Raw genomic sequence first — 20,092 nt, forward strand, 5'->3', positions numbered from 1 at the left:
GCTGTGTTAGACTGTGCTGGAGGGCTAGGCTATGCTAGCAGGCTAGGTCGCTGTGTTAGACTGTGCTGGAGGGCTAGGCTATGCTAGCAGGCTAGGTCGCTGTGTTAGACTGGGGTGGAGGGCTAGGCCCACGTACGCCGAGTGATCATGCATACACAAGCCCACAGGCTGGAAAAGAGCATCCTTTCTATCCCTCCTCTCTCTCTCGCCATCACTCTCCCCAATTTTTTTCTCTCTCTCTCCCGCTTCCCCCCCCTCGCTCTCTCCTTGCTCTCCCCCCCAACTCGCTCTCCCCCTCCCTCTCCCTCTCCCCCCTCGCTCTCTCCCCCTCGCTCTCTCTGTCCCCGCTCGCTCTCAAAAACATCTGGCGTTTGGGGTCATTTTCCCCTGACAAAATGCAATGGTTTCTATCATATTCCCTCCATGCAGGTTTTTTTCCTTCCCCTGATAGTTAGCAGCAGTTATCCTGCATCAGCGCTCCAGTAGGGATAACAGAAAAGAGCAAGATGTCGGAACCATTAGTAACGTGAGAAGAGCGGTTCCCAGGCAGTGTAGTTACATAGCTGAGTGCAAACGTGAGGCGGACCGCTCATGTTGGGCTCATGTCGGGGATTACCGGGCCTGTGTGTCCATGTACATGTGTGTTGCCATAACGACCACTGGTGGAACAATACACTGATGGACCCAGACGCAACAGAACTCCTCTGGGACCAAGAAACACGTCACACACACAACCTCTGGGAACAAGAGAGGGCTGGACAGAAATCAGTCCGGGGTCTGTGTGTCTGTATGTGGTTGGGTTCTCTGGTTCTAGCTGAGTCTGCTGTGGGTTCTGTGGTGGGCCTCGCTGGCTGCCTCTAACACACACACACTTAACCAGATCCAGCACTGAGCAGCACAATCAAGGGTCAAGGACAGTGTCTCAGTATTTGGATGAAAACCATGTCAATATGTAAAGATCAACGTTTGAGTTGATTCTTAGTGTCAAGGCTACAGAGTGAACCAGTCAAAGTGGAGCTCTGACCCCGATGTCTGAGGAGGAGCTCTGACCCCGATGTCTGAGGAGGAGCTCTGACCCCGATGTCTGAGGAGGAGCTCTGACCCCGATGTCTGAGGAGGAGCTCTGACCCCGATGTCTGAGGAGGAGCTCTGACCCCGATGTCTGAGGAGGAGCTCTGAACCCGATGTCTGAGGAGGAGCTCTGAACCCGATGTCTGAGGAGGAGCTCTGACCCCGATGTCTGAGGAGGAGCTCTGACCCCGATGTCTGAGGAGGTGCTCTGACCCCGATGTCTGAGGAGGTGCTCTGACCCCGATGTCTGAGGAGGTGCTCTGACCCCGATGTCTGAGGAGGTGCTCTGACCCCGATGTCTGAGGAGGTGCTCTGACCCCAATGTCTGAGGAGGTGCTCTGACCCCAATGTCTGAGGAGGTGCTCTGACCCCAATGTCTGAGGTGCTCTGAGGTATGAACAGACTACAGAGAGCATGCTGTCTGTGCCAGTCTCCTCTGTGATCATTTACGGATGTGAATCATGAAGAGAGATTCACACACACATCACCCAGCATTCCTGAAGAGTGTGTGTGTGAGCCAGTGTGTGTAAAGTCAACAATCAGAGAATCACACTGCCCCTAAGGGGTCACCCCCCTCCCATCTGTATGACTCTCTCCTCACCCGCTCTCCCTCTCCTCTCCCCCACAAACTATCTATTTGACCTAGATAGTTTGTGTGTATGCAGTGGTACGTAGGCTACGTGTGCCTTTTTAAAAAATGTATGTAGATATGTCCTTGTCAATTAATGTTCTGTATTATGTCATGGAAGAGTAGCTGCTGCTTTTACAACAGCTAATGGGATCCTAATAAAATACAAAATTCTCTCTCTCTCTTTAGAATCGACACTTTGTCATTGGGGTAGGCTTTCACAGAATCCTGAGTTTTAAGTCTTTACATTAAGAATTGACTGATTTACACAGGGTTGGATTGAGTGATTTTCACAATCTGTCGGTTGGTTACATCAAAACACCTTTAGGGTGTTTTTAACAACTTCCGGTTGCTCCAGGAAGCTTAGAATCGACACAGGTAGACCTCACAGTAGCCAGATGGATTGTTATCGAAGACAGGTTCATAAGGCATTCATAACCCACATAGGCTTCAGGTTGAATTAAGGGGAATAGGCAATGTATTCCTATGGGGAGAGAAGTCATTGCAAACTGTTTGATGTAAACACCTTTTCACTGTTAAGGGTTAAACTCTTACATCTAGACGTTCCGCTAGCGGAACACCTGCTCCAATATCCAATGATGGGCGTGGCGCGAAATACAAACTCCTCGAAAATCCGAAAACTTCCATTTTTCAAACATATGACTATTTTACAGCATTTTAAAGACAAGACTCTCCTTTATCTAACCACACTGTCCGATTTCAAAAAGGCTTTACAGCGAAAGCAAAACATTAGATTATGTCAGCAGAGTACCCAGCCAGAAATAATCAGACACCCATTTTTCAAGCTAGCATATAATGTCACAAAAAACAAAACCACAGCTAAATGCAGCACTAACCTTTGATGATCTTCATCAGATGACACTCCTAGGACATTATGTTATACAATACATGCATGTTTTGTTCAATCAAGTTCATATTTATATCAAAAACCAGCTTTTTACATTAGCATGTGACGTTCAGAACTAGCATTCCCACCGAACACTTCCGGTGAATTTACTAAATTACTCACGATAAACGTTCACAAAAAACATAATTATTTTAAGAATTATAGATACAGAACTCCTTTGTGCAATGGAGGTGTCCAATTTTAAAATAGCTTTTCGGTGAAAGCACATTTTGCAATATTCTGAGTAGATAGCCCAGCCATCACGGCTAGCTATTTTGACACCCACCAAGTTTGACCCTCACCAAACTCCGATTTACTATTAGAAAAGTTTGATTACCTTTGGTGTTCTTCGTCAGAATGCACTCCCAGGACTGCTACTTCAATACCAAATGTTGGTTTGGTTCAAAATAATCAATAGTTATATCCAAATAGCGGCGTTTTGTTCGTGCGTTCAAGACACTATCCAAGGGTGACGAAGGGTTACGCGCCCGACGCGTTTCGTGACAAAAAAATTCTAAATATTCCATTACCGTACTTCGAAGCATGTCAACCGCTGTTTAAAAACAATTTTTATGCCATTTTTCTCGTAAAAAAGCGATAATATTCCGACCGGGAGTGGTTGTTTTCGTTCAAAGAGAGAGAAAGTAAACATGGAGTCGACTCGTGCACGAGCCTCAGTCTCATAGTACTCTGACCGGCCACTATCCAAACGCGCTAATGTTTTTCAGCCAAGGCCTGCAAAGCCACGATTCAGCTTTTTGCCGCCTTCTGAGAGCCCATGGGAGCCGTAGGAAGTGTCACGTAACAGCAGAGATCCCCTGTTTTGGATAGAGATATTCAAGAAGGCCAAGAAATGGTCAGACAGGGTACTTCCTGTACAGAATCTTCTCAGGTTTTGGCCTGCCAAATGAGTTCCGTTATACTCACAGACACCATTCAAACAGTTTTAGAAACTTTGGAGAGTTTTCTATCCAAAGCTAATAATTATATGCATATTCTAGTTTCTGGGCAGGAGTAATAATCAGATTAAATCGGGTACGTTTTTTATCCGGCCGTGAAAATACTGCCCCCTATCCATAACAGGTTAATGCCACACGGTCAAGGTTAGGCTTGCACAGATCGGGAGGACCTCGGGAATGTTCCTGAGGTCGAATTGTGCTTCTAACCCTAACGGTTCTCTCGCTGTCACCCAAAAACACTTGAAATTTAGGGCCAGGCTTCATTTTGGGCCTACTTTTTTTCAAGGTCGCTGCACTCAGACCGAGCGGGCTACGGTCAAGCGGGGCGTCTCGTTGAACTTGGCACAGCCTGTGTGTCTTTAAGCACCTCACTCTGTCACTCCATGCTTGCTGTGTGTGTGTGTGTGTGTGTGTGTGTGTGTGTGAGCTTTTCTTTGACATCTGTTTGGAGAAATTATTGATTTACAGTTCATGAGGGTTGCCTAATCACACATATGAAGTTGTGGAAAGAGCAGCCCCTATGACACCATTTTAAGGCACTTCTGGTTGACACAGGAAGCTGAAAGTGAACACATATCCTCCTTGGGTTAGGCTCTTACAGAATATTGAGTTTTAAGTCTTTACGTTAAGAACTGACTTATTTACAGAGGGTTGAACGAGTGTGTGTTGTTTCAGAAAATCACAGAAATCTCGCAGAGCTCCGAAACCCGCCTTAACGGATTCATCTGAACACGCTGCAACTGGATATGTAACTTTGTTGGGGAAAAAAACTCTTTTTTTTAACATCACCAAAATGTACATTGTACGATTTCTCTTAAATGACGATAGATAAATGTCTGGTTCTTTTTTTGCTGACACCGTAGGCTCATGCACTTTGACGTGAAGCGGTCAAATTAGTGCTCCATTTTCATTTTTGACCTTTAATCCCATAAAAAATAACTAAAAAAGCGTTGAGGCCTCGACTCCATCTTGTTCGGGGCCAACTGCCCATTATGCCAAACCTATGCTCGCCAAGTTTCGTCTTCGAAGTCTTTTCCGTTTAGGAGAAAAGGCCACGTTGTGATTGGTGATGTTTGTTACATTTGCAGTATGAATCCATTCGCCCTCCGCTGTTTTCCGGGACAGGTGAAAAATGGAAACCGAACGTCCAAGAGACTTCGTTCGATGACTTCCCGGAAGATCCGGCCCCGGTGCAAGGCCCGATGCCGTCCGCAAATTTTACAAAGGTTCGCGGACGTCTAGTAAGGGACCGTACATTTGCAATATGGACTTCCTCATCAGTCATACAGCAAGTGCCGAAATGTGCGCTTCATGTATGTAAAGGCCACCATGAGGCGAGAGCTAGTGCAGGTAAAGGAGGAGATGGCAAAGGAGTTGTCTGTCATCAAGAGGGTGCTACAGCACAGAGAGCAGACTGTAGAGACTCCCAGAGAGAAGCTGCAGCCCCTCACCACCCCACTGACCCACAACCCCCCCATACCGACAACACTTTACCCACACCCCCAGTCAACATGGAGGCTCACATGGAGAGACCTACTACAGAGACACACCCCTCCATGTACACAGGCCCTGTGTACTCCAGCCCCAGACCGTAAACACACTAATCTGGTAAAACCCACTGAGGTGGCCATCCTCATTGACTCAAATGGGAAATTCATCCAAGAAGATAAACTCTTCCCCCAACACAAGGTGTGCAAAACATGGTGCCCAAAACCACAGGATGCACTCCACATCCTGTCCCAGCCTGACTTTGGCACACCAGGCCACATTATTATTCACACCGGCACCAACAACCTGCGAGAGGAGCAGGAGAGAGTAGGCCGGCTGGTCAACAGAGTAGCAGAGATGGCCTCTGAGTGGTTCCCCAACTCCCACATCACCATCTCCACTCTGCTGCCCCGCAAAGACTTTCATCCCCGTACCATCCAGAAAGTCAACGCTGACATCACCAGAGGGTGTGGCCTACTCCCGAACGTGCATGTTGCTCACCACCCAACAATCACCCCAAAGCATCTGCACGACCACTCACACCTGAGGAAGCAGACAGTAGGGATGTTTGCCAAGTCTCTAAAGGACGTGGCACTTGGTAGACAAACACCCCCATGCCGCACTGGACAGAGGACCACCCAGAGACCCCTACCAGACTACTGCACCACCAAGGAGCCCCAGGCCTCTTCAACGCCCCACCAGACCCAGCGCACCCCACAAGCCCCACCCACCACCAGAGCATCACCACTTCCATCAGCTTAGCCAGTCCAGACCGGGCCCAGCCTACTACCCCACACCAGACCACCACCCCTACGAGACCAGAGAGGAAGTCCCACGGCCCAGACCTGGCCCCCCTCCACTCCACAGGGCCCAGCCTACTACCAGACCACCACCTCTACCAGACCAGAGAGGAAGTCCCACGGCCCAGACCTGGCCCCCCTCCACTCCACAGGGCCCAGCCTACTACCAGACCACCACCTCTACCAGACCAGAGAGGAAGTCCCACGGCCCAGACCTGGCCCTCCCCTCCACAGGGCCCAGCCTACTACCAGACCACCACCCTACCAGACCAGAGAGGAAGTCCCACGGCCCAGACCTGGCCCTCCTCCACTCCACAGGGCCCAGCCTACTACCCCACACCAGACCACCACCTATACCAGACCAGAGTTTAGAAGAGTTTATCACTGGAGTTCAACAAACATCTTAAAGATGTTGGCGTCATCATTCTGCAGGAGACATGGTGTAAGGCTGACATTGTCACTCACTGTCCCACAGGCTACAGAGAGGTCATTGTGCCATCACAGAAACACAGCTCTGTCAATAGAGGCAGAGACTCTGGAGGATTGATCATTTGGTAGAAATCCAAACTACAACACCTAATTGATCCCCACAAAATTGGTAAATATAATTTGGTTAAAACTGAAAAAAATAACTTGTACTGACAGAAAAATATGTGTTCCTTTGCGCAATATATATCCCCCCTCAGAATCCCCATATTACTCAGAGGAGATCTTCCACACTCTTGAGGAAGAGACGTGCCATTTCCAGGCCCAGGGAAATGTGCTCATCTGTGGGGACAAAAATGCGCGCACAGGAACACTACCTGATCTAACGACCACACGAGGGGACAGCTTTATTACAGGCCATACTGTTTCTAACTGTCTTCATCTCCCCCATAGAAACAACAGTGACAGCACCATCAACAAAAACGGAAGGGATCTTTTGCAGCTCTGTAGAACCCTGGGTCTGTACTTTGTCAATGGTAGGTTATGGGGGGACTCCTTGGGGAGATTCACCTACTGCTCACCTCTTGGCCACAGTACAGTACACTATATGATCACAGACATGGACCATTTCTCTCTCAGCTCATTCACTGTCAAGCCACTAACACCTGTCTGATCACAGCCAAGTTACGTTGTTCCTCAAAAGAACAGACATGGAAACAAACACACATTCACAGCCCAGTAAGCTGTACAACATCAGAAATTCATACAGATGAGCCCAAAACAGCACAGAAGAATACCAGAAAGCAACCTTTAACCAAAATATTCAAACATCCTTAGATAACTTTCTGGATACCACATTCACTCACAGTAAATAAGGCATCAATCTAGCAGTAAAAAACATCAACTATATATTCAGGCCAACGGCAAAAGAAGCACAACTGAAATTGATAAATCGTTTTTTTAAAAGACCACAGATGAGAACTGGTTTGATGCATATCGTAAAACTATGAAGAAAAACTTAGAACACGATCCAACCAAAAGCACAGAGACCCAAATAATGGTGAATTACTCCTTCATTACTGTGAGACTTTAAAACTCTATAAATGAACACTCAGAACCAAAAAAGCACAGTTCGACAGCAAGCAGCTGACACTAATTGAGGAGTCCATAAACACAAACAACTTCTGGCAAAATTGGAAAACACTAAAAAAATCTAAACAAGAGGAATTAGCGATACAAAATGGTGACATATGGACAACCCATTTTAAAACACTCTACTGCACAGTTAAAATTGACACAAACGCAGAACAACGCCAAATTCATGAGAAGTTGAATGGATTAGAAAAAGCTATAAAGGACAATCAAAATCGATTGAACTTCCCAATTACTGACCAGGAGCTCTATAAGAAACTTCAGGCCCTCAAATTTATAAAAGCATGCGGACCTGATGGCATCCTAAATGAGATGCTCAAACTCACTAGTGCAAAATGTCAATATGCTATATTAAAACTGTTTAATTTGATCCTGAGTGTAGGTTATTTCCCTGACTTCTGGAATCAAGGACTCATAACCCCAATCTTTAAGAACGGAGACAAATTTGACCCTAACAATTACAGAGGCATTTGTGTGAACAGTAACCTGGGGAAGGTTTTCTGTAGTATTATAAATGTAAGATTTCTAAACTTCCTTAATAAGCACCATGTCTTGAGTAAAAGCCATATTATATATATATAGCTCAAAAAAATAAAGGGAACACTTAAACAACACAATGTAACTCCAAGTCAATCACACTTCTGTGAAATCAAACTGTGCACTTAGGAAGCAACACTGATTGACAATAAATTTCACATGCTGTTGTGCAAATGAAATAGACAACAGGTGGAAATTATAGGCAATTAGCAAGACACCCCCAATAAAGGAGTGGTTCTGCAGGTGGTGACCACAGACCACTTCTCAGTTCCTATGCTTCCTGGCTGATGTTTTGGTCACTTTTGAATGCTGGCGGTGCTTTCACTCTAGTGGTAGCATGAGACTGAGTCTACAACCCACACAAGTGGCTCAGGTAGTGCAGCTCATCCAGGATGGCACATCAATGCGAGCTGTGGCAAGAAGGTTTGCTGTGTCTGTCAGCGTAGTGTCCAGAGCATGGAGGCGCTACCAGGAGACAGGCCAGTACATCAGGAGACGTGGAGGAGGCCGTAGGAGGGCAACAACCCAGCAGCAGGACCGCTACCTCCGCCTTTGTGCAAGGAGGAGCAGGAGGAGCACTGCCAGAGCCCTGCAAAATGACCTCCAGCAGGCCAGAAATGTGCATGTGTCTGCTCAAACGGTCAGAAACAGACTCCATGAGGGTGGTATGAGGGCCCGACGTCCACAGGTGGGGGTTGTGCTTACAGCCCAACACCGTGCAGGACGTTTGGCATTTGCCAGAGAACACCAAGATTGGCAAATTCACCACTGGCGCCCTGTGCTCTTCACAGATGAAAGCAGGTTCACACTGAGCACATGTGACAGACGTGACAGAGTCTGAAGACGCCGTGGAGAATGTTCTGCTGCCTGCAACATCCTCCAGCATGACCGGTTTGGCAGTGGGTCAGTCATGATGTGGGGTGGCATTTCATTGGGGGGCCGCATAGCCCTCCATGTGCTCGCCAGAGGTAGCCTGACTGCCATTAGGTACCGAGATGAGATCCTCAGACCCCTTGTGAGACCATATGCTGGTGCGGTTGGCCCTGGGTTCCTCCTAATGCAAGACAATGCTAGACCTCATGTGGCTGGAGTGTGTCAGCAGTTCCTGCAAGAGGAAGGCATTGATGCTATGGACTGGCCTGCCCGTTCCCCAGACCTGAATCCAATTGAGCACATCTGGGACATCATGTCTCGCTCCATCCACCAACGCCATGTTGCACCACAGACTGTCCAGGAGTTGGCGGATGCTTTAGTCCAGGTCTGGGAGGAGATCCCTCAGGAGACCATCCGCCACCTCATCAGGAGCATGCCCAGGCGTTGTAGGGAGGTCATACAGGCACGTGGAGGCCACACATACTACTGAGCCTCATTTTGACTTGTTTTAAGGACATTACATCAAAGTTGGATCAGCCTGTAGTGTGGTTTTCCACTTTAATTTTGAGTGCGACTCCAAATCCAGACCTCCATGGGTTGATAAATTGGATTTCCATTGATTATTTTTGTGTGATTTTGTTGTCAGCACATTCAACTATGTAAAGAAAAAAGTATTTAAGATTATTTCATTCATTCAGATCTAGGATGTGTTATTTTAGTGTTGCCTTTATTTTTATGGAGCAGTATATATATATATATATATTAAATATCCAAAATAAGCTTTAGCAATTTGTACATTGTAGAGGTCGACCGATTAATCGGAATGGCCGATTAATTAGGGCCGATTTCAAGTATTTATAACAATCGGAAATCGGTATTTTTGGACGCCGATTTGGCCGATTTTATTTTATTTTTTACCTTTATTTAACTAGGCAAGTCAGTTAAGAACATATTCTTATTTTCAATGATGGCCTAGGAACGGTGGGTTAACTGCCTTGTTCAGGGGCAGAACGACAGATTTTTATTTTGTCAGCTCAGGGATTCAATCTTGCAACCTTACGGTTAACTAGTCCAACGCTCTAATCACCTGCTTTACATTGCACTCCACGAGGAGCCTGCCTGTTACGCGAATGCAGTAAGAAGCCAAGGTAAGTTGCTAGTTAGCATTAAACTTACCTTATAAAAAACAATCAATCAATCATAATCACTAGTTAACTACACATGGTTGATGATATTACTAGTTTATCTAGCCTGTCCTGCATTGCATATAATCGCTTAGGTACACGTTGCTCCAACCATAAACATCAATGCCTTTCTTAAAATCAATACACAAGTATATATTTTTAAACCTGCATATTTAGTTAATATTGCCTGCTAACATGAATTTCTTTTAACTAGGGAAAATGTGTCACTTCTCTTGCAAACAGAGTCAGGGTATATGCAGCAGTTTGGGCCGCCTGGCTCGTTGCGAACTGTGAAGACTATTTCTTCCTAACAAAGACAGCCGACTTCGCCAAACGGGGGATGATTTAACAAAAGCACATTTGTGAAAAAAGCACAATCGTTGCACGAATGTACGTAACCATAAACATCAATACCTTTTTTAAAATCAATACACAGAAGTATAAATTTTTAAACCTGCATATTTAGCTAAAAGAAATCCAGGTTAGCAGGCAATATTAACCAGGTGAAATTGTGTCATTTTGCGTTCATTGCACGCAGTCAGGGTATATGCAACACTTTGGGTAATTTGTCAGAATTTTACGTAATTATGACATAACACTGAAGGTTGTGCAATGTAACAGGAATAACGTTTGGTTTTCGAGATGATAGTTTCCGGATTCGACCATATTAATGACCTAAGGCTCGTATTTCTGTGTGTTATTATGTTATAATTAAGTCTATGATTTGATAGAGCAGTCTGACTGAGCGATGGTAGGCAGCAGCAGGCTCGTAAGCATTCATTCAAAATAGCACTTTCGTGTGTTTTGCCAGCAGCCCTTCGCAATGCATTGCGCTGTTTATGACTTCAAGCCTGTCAACTCACAAGATTAGGCTGGTGTAACCGATGTGAAATGGCTAGCTAGTTAGCCGGGTGCGCGCTAATAGCGTTTCAAACGTCACTCGCTCTGAGACTTGGAGTAGTTGTTCCCCTTGCTCTACATGGGTAACGCTGCTTCGAGGGTGGCTGTTGTCGATGTGTTCCGGGCTCGAGCCCAGGTAGGAGCGAGGAGAGGGACGGAAGCTATACTGTTACACTGGCAATACTAAAGTGCCTATAAGAACATCCAATAGTCAAAGGTATATGAAATACAAATAGTATAGAGAGAAATAGTCCTATAATTCCTATAATAACTACAACCTAAAACATCTTACCTGGGAATATTGAAGACTCATGTTAAACGGAACCACCAGCTTTCATATGTTCTCATGTTCTGAGCAAGGAACTTAAACGTTTTTTACATGGCACATATTGCACTTTTACTTTCTTCTCCAACACTTTGTTTTTGCATTATTTAAACCAAATTTAATATGTTTCATTATTTATTTGAGGCTAAATTGATTTTATTCATGTATTATATTAAGTTAAAATAAGTGTTCATTCAGTATTGTTGTAATTGTCATTATTACAAATAAATAAATAAAAAATTGACAGATTAATCGGTATCGGTGTTGAAAAATCATAATTGGTCGACCTCTAGTACATTGTTACGCCATGCCAATAAAGCGAATTGAATTGAGAGACAGAGAGAGACAGAGAGAGACAGAGAGAGAGAGAGAGAGAGAGAGAGAGAGAGAGAGAGAGAGAGAGAGAGAGAGGAGAGAGAGAGAGAGAGAAAGAACACACACACACACAAAGAGAGAGAGAGAGAGAGAGAGAGACACACAAAGAGAGAGAGAGAGAGCACAAGAAAGACAGGTTCTCTCCACAACAGGGAAGGTTCCAGAGCAGGCAGTCCTGATACCAACTACAAAGGCCTTCCCTCCCTTCTTCCCACATTAGGTCATTAATATTAATGAGACTTCCTGCCTTCTTGTTTTATCCGATAGGAACATGAAAAAGCGTAAAAAGCATCAATTCCAGGAGTAGTGGCAACAGTTTGACCCGTAGCCCCGATGGAATCACAGACCGCGCAGCCGCGCCAGACTTCCTTTTCAAAGACAGGGACTCCTTTCATCAGGGGATGCTTTCTCTGCCGCAACACTGCCAGCCCATGCCATCTGGCTTCTTTTGACGAAACGCTAACTTCAAGACGCGCGCTGCATTGGGCTGCGCTGCGTTGGGCTGTGCTGCAGAGCAAAGCTGTTTGTTTTAGGAGGCTTTAGAGGGCTGTCATAGGGCTGGGATGATACCAGTATTGAGATATTTTCTTCATGGTAAAAATGTGAAAAACACGAAGCAGACCGAACTCTTTGGTTCTGTAAAATATTGTGTGCTATAGCTTGGAAAATAAATACATGTGACTCGATGACAACATAATGATGTTTTGTTTCCTTGCCATCATACTAACGAGTATCAAGATACTGGTATCGTCCCAGACATTGTGATAAACATGCTTTAGTAACTGGGCTGAGGCTCGCCCGTTTCCAGACTGCTGCCACGGACCGTGTGCTGCTAGCCTGTTACCACTCCAGTTAAATAATATTCACTAAACTGTCCACCAGGACGTGTCCGCTAGCCTAGAGACAGTATGGTGGTAGAAGCCAGGCTGAGGCTCCACAGTACCCCAACCCAATAACTCCACCCCCTGTACTAGGCTTGAGAGGTATACACTACCTCCACTAGACCCTAAACCATCCCCCCAGACTCACCTCCACTAGACCCTAAACCATCCCCCCCAGACTCACCTCCACTAGGCCCTAAACCATCCCCCCCACAGACCCTAAACCATCCCCCCCAGACTCACCTCCACTAGGCCCTAAACCATCCCCCCCACAGACCCTACACCATCCCCCCCAGACTCACCTCCACTAGGCCCTAAACCATCCCCCCCAGACTCACCTCCACTAGACCATACACCATCCCCCCCAGACTCACCTCCACTAGACCCTAAACCATCCCCCCCACAGACCCTACACCATCCCCCCCAGACTCACCTCCACTAGACCCTAAACCATCCCCCCCAGACTCACCTCCACTAGGCCCTACACCATCCCCCCCACAGACCCTACACCATCCCCCCCAGACTCACCTCCATTAGACCCTACACCATCCCCCCAGACTCACCTCCACTAGACCCTAAACCATTCCCCCCCAGACTCACCTCCACTAGACCCTACACCATCCCCCCCAGACTCACCTCCACTAGGCCCTACACCATCCCCCCACAGACCCTACACCATCCCCCCCAGACTCACCTCCATTAGACCCTACACCATCCCCCCAGACTCACCTCCACTAGACCCTAAACCATTCCCCCCCAGACTCACCTCCACTAGACCCTACACCATCCCCCCCAGACTCACCTCCACTAGGCCCTACACCATCCCCCCCAGACTCACCTCCACTAGGCCCTACACCATCTCCCCCAGACTCACCTCCACTAGGCCCTACACCATCCCCCCCAGACTCACCTCCACTAGGCCCTACACCATCCCCCCCAGACTCACCTCCACTAGGCCCTACACCATCCCCCCCAGACTCACCTCCACTAGGCCCTACACCATCCCCCCCAGACTCACCTCCACTAGGCCCTACACCATCCCCCCCAGACTCACCTCCACTAGGCCCTACATCATCCCCCCAGACTTACCCACCAATTGCTCTCCAAACACTGCTGAGTACTGACCAATGTGTGCTCCTGTTCACTGTAGCCCCACCATTCACATAATGCTTTTACACACACAAATACCCCAAGACCTTCAAGAAGAGCTAAATACCCCGCTGGCTCCCGGGCCTGCCTTCAGACATCTGTCAAATATTTTGATTTGCTGCCCCACGACCGCAGCACACTGGCAGAGGCCTCCCGTCTCCCAGCCGCAGCTTGGCAGGACATCTGAAGGAGCCAGAGCCAGCTCCTCAGCCTCATGGCTGCTTCCACAGCCCACCCTCCCTCCCTCCCTCCCAGCCTGTAGCTCCCAGCAGCTCCTCTCCCACTGCAGGACACGGCCGCCTGAGCTTCTCCTCTCCCACTGCAGGACACGGCCGCCTGAGCTTCTCCTCTCCCACTGCAGGGCAGGACACGGCCGCCTGAGCTTCTCCTCTCCCACTGCAGGGCAGGACACGGTCGCCTGAGCTTCTCCTCTACCACTGCAGGGCAGGACACGGCCGCCTGAGCTTCTCCTCTCCCACTGCAGGACACGGCCGCCTGAGCTTCTCCTCTCCCACTGCAGGGCAGGACACGGCCGCCTGAGCTTCTCCTCTCCCACTGCAGGGCAGGACACGGCCGCCTGAGCTTCTCCTCTCCCACTGCAGGGCAGGACACGGCCGCCTGAGCTTCTCCTCTCCCACTGCAGGGCAGGACACGGCCGCCTGAGCTTCTCCTCTCCCACTGCAGGGCAGGACACGGCCGCCTGAGCTTCTCCTCTCCCACTGCAGGGCAGGACACGGCCGCCTGAGCTTCTCCTCTCCCACTGCAGGGCAGGACACGGTCGCCTGAGCTTCTCCTCTCCCACTGCAGGGCAGGACACGGTCGCCTGAGCTTCTCCTCTACCACTGCAGGGCAGGACACGGCCGCCTGAGCTTCTCCTCTCCCACTGCAGGACACAGCCGCCTGAGCTTCTCCTCTCTCACTGCAGGACACGGCCGCCCGAGCTTCTCCTCTCCCACTGCAGGGGGGGAATAAAAGTAATGTCCAGGCATTGTGTTTACTGTCAGAGCCCACAAGGGATCTTTAATAAAAGCTTAGCCTACATGTGATGCATAATGTTTCCTCTGGGAGCAGCCAACAGAGTGGATATTACTCTCTTTTTCTTTTCTTTTTTAATATATAGTTTGGTCCAGCTCCTGTGCCAAGTTGGATGTGCATTAAAAAAAAGACCCAGAGGGGGCCCCGGCTAGCCCCAAGACCAGAGGGGGGCCCTGGCTAGCGTAGAGCCCTAGGACCAGAGGGGGGCCCTGGCTAGCGGAGAGCCCCAAGACCAGAGGGGGGCTCCGGCTAGCGGAGAGCCCCAGGACCAGAGGGGGGCCCCGGCTAGCGGAGAGCCCCAAAACCAGAGGGGGGCCCCAGCTAGTGGAAAGCCCCAGGACCAGAGGGGGCCCCAGGACCAAAGGGGGTGTTTAAGGGCAGCAGGGCAGAATAGTCAGGTTCCTATGGATCCTCTCTCCATGCCTCGACAAGGGTTCCAGAACCACAGGACCTGAGACCCAGCGAAGGCTCCTCCGAGGCTGGTCACAAATGCCGGAAGTGAAACAGAGACAGACAGTCTGTCACACACACACAGTTACACAAATGTACACGCTGTAGTCAACATGCCCTTTCCTGCTGTAAATCCTGTGTGAGAGCTTCAAGACTAATTTGCGGTGATGTTGGAACAAACGCCCATAGCGACACAGTTAACACTCTTCCATTTGAAATGATGTACTGAACTCCTTTTCTGCAATGCAGAGCGCAAATTCATTCTGCTTTTGTCTCGTCTCATGATAAATGCATACTGTTGCTGTCATTGCTCTACTGTTTACAGTGGCACATAGCATCTTGTAATTATTCCATGAAAGTGAATCTGTATCCTGGGGGAGTTGTAGTTTGTGTGTTTGGTATAATCTAAAGAGATGTGGAGGGAAGGGGGACTACACAACAACCAATAAAGGAACTTTGTGCTTTTGAGCGATCTGTTCCAGCACAGTTCACAATCTGCCAACTCTGCTTTAGCTGCCGCTCAGACGACGGGGCTAGGCCACGCTCACAGGGCTGCCCTGGATCAGAACATAAATACACAATATGTCTATGGACTGGCTCGTGTGTGAGCAATAAAAGCTAATACAGAAAGAGAGTTCAAATACTGAAATCATATGAGCCTGAGCATAGAGACATTTATGAGGTGCTCTTCCCTGTCCAAACAGTACGGCTTAGTCTGCTGTCCAGGATTATGTTACATTTTAGAATGTCAGAAAACCAGACGTTCTTAATCATTTAGGAAAACCCTCATGTACTAATATCCTGTATCTTAATTAACATTCAACAAAGACTCATTAGGTCTACTTTGGGGCAATATTGGTAATCATATAATAGGCTAAAATAAACTGATCTTTTAATATACTATAATATCTTCACACAGAAGTAGATGGGCTATTATCTGAAAAATACTAAATCACAGTCAGTGTGACAATGTGCGAGTCCCTTCGGAGTGATGTAAAGAGCGGATATTGTGTTGTCATTAGGGCTGGGCGATATATCGAATTAATTCGATGAAATTATGTTTTAGTGCCTGTATTGCAAGAATTGAGGTTTGTATTTATTTATTTTTTTAACGAGAGTTCTGTATTTTGGTCTCGTCTCCTTCTGTGCACCTTCCCACTTGCAGACGCCAAGCCCCTCCTCCTTCCACTCACAACAACAAAGAGGAAAGATCACCTCTTCCTCTCTGACAACAAGCCGTTTCAACTCGCAATTTGCATTTGAGGATTGGTCCAACACAAATCGGTCATATGGACAACGAAACACATTGAGACATTCATTTTACTTTCATAGAGGATAACTTAATGTTTCTAACAATGTCCTTTTTATGTCTCAAAACTCCCAAAATGTAGAACAGAGCAGACAATACTAAAAACAGTAGTTTTATCAATGAACATGATTGGAAAATGTATCCTCAAAATACCGCTAGCAGTATTTTAGCAACAGACAGTTATGAGCTAGCTGTTTAATCTGTGTTTTATAAAATGAGCAATGAGCATAAAAATACACATTTATGTCAGGAATTGGGAACTCGTTCTCATTCTGAGAAATAAGTATCATCTTATCCACGTAGGCCACTTGATTTCAACATCTAAAAAAAATGTGAATGGGCTATGCTGTTCAAACTGTTGGAGACAGACAGAAGGGTTTAATCTGACAGGAGTGTTTAATAACAGTTTAACTGTTCTCCCTTGATAGCAAGCAAATATATCCAAGTTGGCTAGACTTTAAATATAAAGATTTGCTGGCTACTCACTAGCACGTGGGCTTGTGCTTGAGAGATTGTTAATGAGACCTGTGTTAATGTTCTAGAATGCCTGACACTAAAGATGTTAGTCATTATTAGTGGATGTGTATTGTGCTGGTTCAGATGTAAACATAAAGGGTATTTTTCATAGACAGACATGAACACCAGATCAGTGATTACGGAAAAAAGAAAAGCAGGTTAATCTGTTTTTATAAAATAAGTAACCGATTAGTGGGTCTAATGGTGGGAGGTTTATATTTAGCCTAGGTATAATTTCACAAACCATGATTTCAGTAGATTATTCCTGACTGTTTGAAATGCAGTGTATTTGACCTTTAATTGTACAACAAAGATTAGAGAAAATCTTTTTTTTCTTATTTTTTTATCAAATAATAAATAAACATATATATATATATATGGGCGATATATCGAATTAATTCGATGAAATTATGTTTTAGTGCCTGTATTGTTTTAGTGCCTGTATTTACTATATATATATATATATATATAGTATTTATATATATATATATATATATATATATATATATATATAAGTAAATTTCCCCTAAGTTGGGAAAAAAGATAAAGGTATGATTTTTAGGCGATATCGCCATGCCCTTGTTGTCATGGCCTGGGCTAACCCAGGAGCCCACCAACTGCTGCTCAGACTTTACACAGGGTCGCAGGTCAGTAATTTACTGTTTGTATGTCTTTGTAGTCAGTTTCCCTCAGAGCACAGCAGACCTTGATGAGAAAGGGATCAATGTTTCAGAAAATGAAGAACTTTCATATCAAACCAGGAGCCGGAAGGCATCCTCGAAGGATATTTGAATCTGTGAACATCAGTGACCTTCATAAGATATAGAATGGAAATGATAGTCAAGCCTGTTCCTCAGATAGGTGAAATATTGACAGTCTAGTTGTTTGATGGGGTAAAAACAGCCTGCTCTCAGCACCCCACCAAAAGGTCTTCATAAGATAGAAGAGCAATTTTGGAGGTGCCAATTTTGGCACAAAATAAGATTGGTCAATTTCAAAAAAATAAAAAATAACATTCTGTTCAAGAAAGGAAGCAAACATTTCACTTGTAGCCTAGGCATAGTATGTATCCTTTCTGTTGAGCCGGGGGGTAAACTCTGACATTATGCAAAAAGGAAGAATTTAATGTAGCTCAAAAAATAGCCTGGGGAGACTTCCTCATCAAATGTGCTTTAAGATAGAGAAAACACATTTTTTTTTGTTCTTTGTAAAATCCCCAGGGGCATGATGACTGTAAAAGTGGTCAGATGACAAATGTCACATCCCATCTTGAATACGATACGGGAGCCTGGCTGCTCGGCTACAAACAGGAAACTGTCAAAGGACTGAGATATTTTGTAACTTCCAATGTGCCGAATAACTAAGGCATTTCCACACTAGAGGCGACGCGCATGGATCCACAGAATTCTCCACAAAGATGACTGTAGTGTAGCCATTTCATTGTGTTAAATATTATACATATATATAAATAAGATTTCAATTTCACATATTTAGATAAAGCAGATACAATGTAAGAGCATAACTCCAATGAAGTAAACTGTTACAATGTCAAAAATGAGACAAACCGAGATAGGCCTCTGCCAGACAGATTCATAGCCTAGATGCCACAACAACAAAAGCATAACCTAGTTTTTACAATGCAACAAATCATGACATTTCGCCAAAGGCTGTCAAAAACAATTCACGTCTCATCAGCAATCAAAAACAAGGTTACTGGCAGGCGGCCCTGCCTAAACGCTACAACCCGTTGACGCTCAGCCCTGTTTGATGCAGCCAGCTTTTGGCTGCCATTGACTGATCATCCATCCATCAGGTTCCTGACTAGATCCTTGATACTGTACTTCAGAGAGACAGGCACTGATCTCATCTCCATCACCTAGCTGAGTGAGTGTGACTACTCTCTCTGTTGTTTTTGATGGAGAGGGGATGTGGCAACAGGAGGTTGAGTAATAATTAGGTCAACTCAGTCACTCCTGAATCCTCTGTGGCTGTGTTCTGTTCTGGGCAACTGATGGTACAGAGCTGAGAGAGACATTGTGCTGTGAAAACAATGGCAGCGTGAGCTGTGAGGTGAGCGCATCGTTCTCAATCTAGTACAAGACACAATATGGTGTTTGTTCTCATGGCAATAGGCCCACATTAACTCAAGTTCAACCTCTACCATATGGGTCTAGAGTAGACAAAACATGCGTGTCATCTTCAGTGTCAGAGTTAAACAGATAATGTGTTAATCTTTACAGAATCTTCACAGTTGTGATCTCACACCATAAACTACTCAACAATTTGTGAAACAAGGCAGCAGAGAGCAGCTACTCCAGTACCTCTTCTCAGTACGGAATTGTAGGTATCAAGGACAAGACTTGACATAGCTAGCATTTCAAAATACATTAGCTAGCTACAAATCAGCTAATTCATAGCAGCATATTGACGTTCACTGTTCTGAAATCAGGCCACATTTCCATTCTCATTTCAGACTGGAGAAACGAAACTGATCCAAGACAGGCTGACAAAAAGTTTGGAAAATCAACAATATTTGCACTACTTTTGCTAAACTGACGACAAAACGTTAACTATTAGCTGGCTGTGCACATTATTAAACAACATACCTAACTAGCTAAAATAACATAACCTTGCCTAACAGCTAGCTTGCTAACTGTTGACAGTAACTGTTCACAGTAGAGAATATAGCAACGCGCTAATTCGCAAGATAAACTTTAGAAAACAGCTGGATTGCTAGCGGGCTAACGTTAGCTAACTACAGCACGATGGAAACAAGTAGTACTGCTTTCGTCTTTGTTTGCTAAAACTTTCAAGTTACTCATAAATTAGCTTCTCTTCCTAGCTAGCTAACTTGCACATGTGGCAGAGGTATGGACGCTGGGAAGTAGCTAACAATAGCTGGCTAGTTAGCAAACTTCTGCCACAGACAGAACTATCTTTACTTCTGCATTCTTACCAGGAAGTGGGAGCCTCACTATTCCTTCGGTCTTCTTTCTGGTGGTGATGGCGGTTGTCGTCTTTGCTTTGGGGCTTACTTTTCCAATCCAAAGTCGTGCTGCAGTCGCGTTTCCCTGTGCGCTAAAACAGAAGACCTCTAATCGTTGAATAGGTAGCTAGCTAGTTATGT

The 20,092-nt window shown here is 46.0% G+C and overlaps 1 protein-coding gene across 1 annotated transcript in view; it reads right to left on the reverse strand.

Moving 5' to 3' along the window:
• LOC115158780 (serine/threonine-protein kinase Nek7) overlaps positions 1 to 20,092 on the reverse strand; it is a gene marked incomplete in the record, with an annotated part of 122,537 nt that overhangs the window by 102,350 nt on the left and 95 nt on the right. Inside the window, 1 exon segment of the mRNA XM_029708088.1 lies at positions 19,922 to 20,043.

This window comes from Salmo trutta, chromosome 22 (genome assembly GCF_901001165.1).
Source record: "Salmo trutta chromosome 22, fSalTru1.1, whole genome shotgun sequence".
NCBI classification, from domain to species: domain Eukaryota; kingdom Metazoa; phylum Chordata; class Actinopteri; order Salmoniformes; family Salmonidae; genus Salmo; species Salmo trutta.